Here is a 6,000-nt window from a genome sequence, read left to right on the forward strand (position 1 = left end):
AGAGTTATACCTTCTTGAAATACTATCCACTTGCCATTCTTCTGAGTTTTTTGTACTTTGTGAAGTTTAGTAGCCTTTATCTTAAGTTGTCGAGGGGTGAGATTGTTCGCTATCCATATCTTCATGCCTTTCAAGACTTTGGTTTGGCAAAGGAATGTTAACCTATACTCTCGTTTCTTGATTGTTGTGATGGCATGATTTTGTGGTGTGCATAGGAATGCCTCAACTATTGTAGTATCCTAGGTGATCATGGGCATGTCGTGCACTATGTTATCAAGGAATTTGCTCAAATGGAAAGAAACATTTAAATCCTCAATTTGCCAATGCTTTGGCAACCCCCAAATTCGTGCGTTAAAGTGCAAGTTTCTCCCTAGATTTCTTCTCCTTAAGCATGAAATCCAACATTTGTTAAGATTTCATTTGACCTCATGCGAAATCAAATTATCAAGCTGGGAAAATACATGGTGTAGAGATTTTTTAATGCATCCGGGGTTGCATTGCTTCTCTAGTTGGGCCTCCAATGTGGCTAGATGCTTGAGTACCTTGTCCATTTGCGGTATGTTGAGCAATTGTAGTTGGTTCATAGTGCAGTTTGTGGGCCTATGCCTACATTTTTACTAGGTGCCACCTCTTACTTTGTGACATTTATTGATGTTGCTACAAAGTACATATGGGTATATCCGACTTGTCAGAAGCATGATGTATATGATACATTTTAGTGCTTCTTGGGTAATGCTGAAAATCAGTCAGGAAAGAAGCTATTGAGCTTGATGGCTGATGGTGATGCATAGTTTACCTCTCCTAGATTTCAACATCTATGTGATACACTTGGTATCAAGAGGGTGTTGACCACTCCTAATCTTTCTGCTCATGATGCTTAGAAGGCATGAATCGGATTCTATTGGACATGATTGGTAGCATGGTATGATATGCATGTCTTACTGAATGCTATTGGGTTGAGGCATGTAAGACAGTTGCATACTTGCTTAGTAGGTCACCCAAGAGATCTCTGGATGGTAGAGTGCCATTTGGGGTCTTGATAGGCAGGGCAACATGTTATGAGCATTTACATGTGTTTGGCTGTGAGGCTTATGCTCATGGTTCTCGATCGAGGAGGAGTATCTTCCTTGGATACAATGAGTCCAGTAGGGACTACAGGTTATGGGATTCTTCAACTAGAGAGCTTATACGCAGCCATGACATCTATTTCAGAGAGGATGCTATGTTTAGACCAGCCTAGGACTATGGATAGCAGGAGAGTGGTGTTCTAGGAGGGTGTAAGTGCACTAATGCCTCCGAATTCTTTACAGGGGCAACCCATATCCTTTCGAGTGGGAGGTTTTTCCCATGGTGAACATGTTATACAGTTGGAATAGCCACGGTTGCTTCTTGATTTTCGTCAAAGATAGTCAGATGTCTCGAGTATTCCACACGTTTATACTCCTATGGAGATTGTTGATGCATCTTCTATGGACAGTTATAGTTTGCTCCTAGGATGCGGAGTGCCTCTTGCAGATGAGGATGAGGCTATGCATGGTGAGGAGGATACCTTGGCTAATGATGCCTGGTATGATCCATTGGCTGGTTATGCCAAGACAGATGTGGTTTCTGCAGTTATTGACTCAAGTCATATTGCGCATGGGCAAGAATCATTGATATGTTTGCTTTGTAAGTGCCTCCATGGCCAGAAGCAATCCCCTCGAGCTTGGATTCATAGGTTTGATACCATTATGCGAGCTCAAGATGTGATGCGCGGTGAGACCGGTTATGGTCTCAGTAATCAGGAGGTTGCTATCCTTCTGAGGTTACTTGCCATATGGTCCTTTATGGACAGGGATGCTTTGCAGTGGGAGCTGCATGGTCTTGATGATGTTTTTCTTTCGATACTTGGTTGTTTCAGTAGGGAGAGGGGGAAGTTACTAAGTACTCCATTGCCTGTATTGGCTCCATACTTGAAACATAGCAAGTTTGACGATCACAGATCAGTTGAGCAGCAGGTTATGGTTGATATGGCAGCCATAGAACTTCATGCATCCATGATTGGGTTGAGACTTGGTTCTCACATGTTTGCCATTGGGGCTACACTTCCGGTTCTTGCTTCCGTTGCAGTGGGAGTTGGTAGCAAAATTATGGCAGATTTTGGCAATAGGAAAGTGGTTGTGGACATCAAGTCCTTATGCTTCCAGGAGTAGCATGCAGGTGATGCAGATTGGGTAGACCAGCAGAGGTCTATTGTAGGGCATGTGCTTATGGTCATAGGTGGTACAGAGACATTTTCTTTGCACAGTGATAGTTCGGGTGCTATGAACTTAGCAGAGGAGCACGTGGTGGTGAGAATTCACTCTCCCAGTGAGATCTGGCATGAGATCTTGGTTGACAGGCATTTACAACTTGTCATTTTCTATCCTGCAGACCTGATGTCTACTAGAAGCTTATCCTCTATGCACTTTGCACATTGTAAAGTGCCGATGGGCATAGGATGACACTCTGGTCATCTTGTTTTTCAGCCTATGGCTGATTGTATTATATGTGTACTATACTCCCTTAAAGGCACACTATCTTTAAGTGGGAGGTTGTTGGAGTAAAGGGCAGTGTGCCCGCCCACTTGTACAGTGCCCATGTATACTCATATATATATGATAGAGGAATAAGCTAGAGTAGCTTTTGCTCCACCACTTCTGGTGTCTCCTTATCCCTTCGTGTGTGCTCCCCCTTCTCCCACAAACAATTGGCTTGGAAGATGCTCCTACATTGGGGGATTTCGTACTACATTTATCTTGGTCTCCAATGTCTAGCATTGGAAATTTTTTGTCTAAGTAGTAAGTGATATGTAAGCTTCTTGACATTTCCTCTATGGTTGGGAGAACATTGCAAGCTTGATGGTGTGTCTCTCTAACATTAGGAATTTAAGTAGTAAGGGTTGTGTAGTTTAAACTAGTCTCTTGACACTTCCTCTCTGGTTGGGAGAACATTGCAAGGTTGATTGGGGGGAAATCTTAATCATAGTAGAGGCAACTATAACCCAAAGGACACTAATCATGCATGTATTATGAAAGAAAGATGAAGGGCAAAACCCAAGCAATGTGGATGTCAAGCTCATCGGATTGATATGGAAGTAGGAGGTGCAATTTGGACCTTCTTGGGAGCTACTATGTTTGGGCCTATATAGGAATTTGTTAGACAAGTTTTTGATTGGGTTGATAAGAAGGCAAAGTTTTGAGGCTCAAAGGGGGAAATGTGAAGGGAAGGCTAAGGACAGGTTCGGAAACAAGACGGAATCACATGTTGCTGTATTGTGGGAATCTGTTGGGAGGAAGGGAAAGAGTTTAGTTTTAATGAAAAGGAAAAGGGTGAGTTCTATAAGGATTGGGAAGATGAGGATAAGGAGAAGAATCGAGGTCTTCATGTAGATGGAAGTGGGGGGGGGGGGAGAGGCACAAAAGTATGGGTAGAGGTGGAGCAAGTGCCAAAGTCTAGCATGGCCAGTGGTATCTTTTGCTTGAAAATTAAACTCCCTCTGAATAATGCATAAATTTATCATTTTAACTCTTCATTTCCCTCTCTAAATAGAACCATCAAGGTGGTCTCAACCTAAAGGAGTCACTTGGAGAGTCAACATATGTCAAAAGATCACCCTTTTCTTGTGATCCAGTAGTTCCCAATCAAGGACATTGTCAAATTCAAACTTTATTTTGCACATCAAGTGCTCAAAAATTTCACACAACCTACATTAAAAATAACAAAATTAGTTCGACAAGTTGATAGGTAGGCACATAAATTGCATCATAAGACAAACATTGCAAATGTTGCTACATATTTAGTAGAATATGTATACATGCACAATTTAACATTGCACAAGTCAAGTAGTACTACCAAAAGCCATAGCTATAATTAAAACTCTTCCAAATGACGTACTAGTAGCAAAGCTTAGATTGATTAAGAGCCTTTAAGGTGCTTGTTCAAGGCGATACTTGTAACAAGCCTTACTTAGGTTGGATTAATGAGACTTTAAGAAGCCACGATCTATCAAGCCTTACTTAGGTTGGATTAATGAGACTTTAAGAAGCCACGATCTATAGATACGCATGTGTCCACATGATTCAAAGATCCATGGTGTATCATATATTCTTTATAATCCATCTCTAGCAATTAATGATGTGCTATCTTCCTCATCACCAAAAGCTCCTCATTGGTACTTCTTGTCTTTGTAGAGATACAAAGAGTTAGTCCTATCCACTTTGGTTTATAATTCAAGTTTGATTTTAATTAAAAAGGCATTTATTCATTTGTATAGGTCATCTATTTATGCCCTCATGAAAGCACACACAAGATGAACTCTTAGTGTGTGTGACAGTTTGATAACCATAAAGTTTAGATCGATGAATGTCCCATACAAAAAAAATTATGTCAAAATGAATCAAGTATGGCATAGAGATTCAATCTTGAATATTCTCAAAACAAGAAAGCTATGGGAAATTATTGAACATTAACTGAAGAAAAATAAATTCTTGAAGGTGAAAAAAAGGTGAACATTCTCTAGAAGGAGTAGGAGATTTAAGCATAAGAGGAATAGGATGTATATCATGAGAGCGAATGGCAAGGTGTATGATCTCAATGCCCTCAAGTAGGGGAGGGAAGGTGAGAGGATAGGTCAAGATGCTATGGTAGAGGGAAGGTGAGGGTTAGATAATATTATAGCAAAAGGGGAGTAGGACAATCTGGTTTGGAACAATGGCAAAATGGGAGGATGATGTTAAGGAGGGGAATTGGTATCTTTTGTTCCAAGAGGAAATGAGTATCAAGGTCATGTGTGTGGGAATTCATTTGAGTGGCTAGCAAGCCCAATGATCTCCCAAGGATGTATATTATTTCTTAGACAAATAAGTCTTGGATCAACTTTGATTGATGAAGAGTGATGTTAACAAGAGCGGTTGGTAAGCCCAAGGATGAAGATTGATAAAGAGTGATGTTAACAAGAGTGGTTGTGAAGCCCAAGGAATCATGTGCATCATTTCTTAGATAAGAAAGTTATGGAATAGATTTGGTTGTTGAGGAGGATGTGTATCATTTCTTAGACAATAAAGTTATGGAATAGCTTTGGAGAGATGGAATATCTTTGATTGTTGAGGAGGATGTGGTGCTTGACCGCTGCCCTGCAATCATGGTTGTGACGAAACCCTTGTACAATATTTTTTAGACAAATAAGTCTTGGAACAACTTTGATTGATGAAGAGTGATGTTAACAAGAGCGGTTGGTAAGCCCAAGGATGTGCATCATTTCTTAGACAATAAAGTTATGGAATAGCTTTGGTTGTTGAGGAGAGTGTTACCACAAAGCAAGCAAAGGTAGGTTGGTCATGCAAAAAAACAATCATACTTGTCGGTGATGTGACTATTAATTAATAGGGTGAAAGAGGATTTCATTTAGTTGGCACTAGAATAATTTATGTCATTAGTCTCAAGGAGATTACCATTGTGTGAAGACTACCATTATGCCATTGGTCTCAAGGAGATTACCATTGTGTGAAGATGCTGAGAGATGGCTAGGATTGGAGACTTGAGTCCCTTTTGGTATTGAGGCTATTATGTTCTTGGAGAATGGTTTCTTTTGGGTGTGATACAATTGTAAGAAGAAATAAAACAATTGGTTAGGAATATTCTCATGCATAGGGGGGATTTCGCATTAACTTTATCCTTATCTCAACTATCTAGCATTGGGAATTTTTTGTCTAAGGGTTTTGTGGTCTGGGTTAGATTCTCAACACCTACTCCATCATTGGTAGAATGTTGTGAGGTGAATGGAGGAAAATAATACTTATAACAAATTCAAATAAAACCCAAAGGCACTAAGCATACATGGATTATGTGAGATAGATGAAGAGAAAATCCCAGGCAATGTGGGTGTTGAGGTCATAGGACTGGTATGGAAGTAGGAAGTGCAATTTGGGAATTTCTTAAGGCATTATATTCTTATTGGGTTAATGAATAAATCTATTTATG

This window comes from Dipteris shenzhenensis, chromosome 28, assembly GCF_047967505.1.
Source record: "Dipteris shenzhenensis isolate YYH24624 ecotype China chromosome 28, Dip_SZ_1.0, whole genome shotgun sequence".
In the NCBI taxonomy this organism is placed as follows: Eukaryota; Viridiplantae; Streptophyta; class Polypodiopsida; order Gleicheniales; family Dipteridaceae; genus Dipteris; species Dipteris shenzhenensis.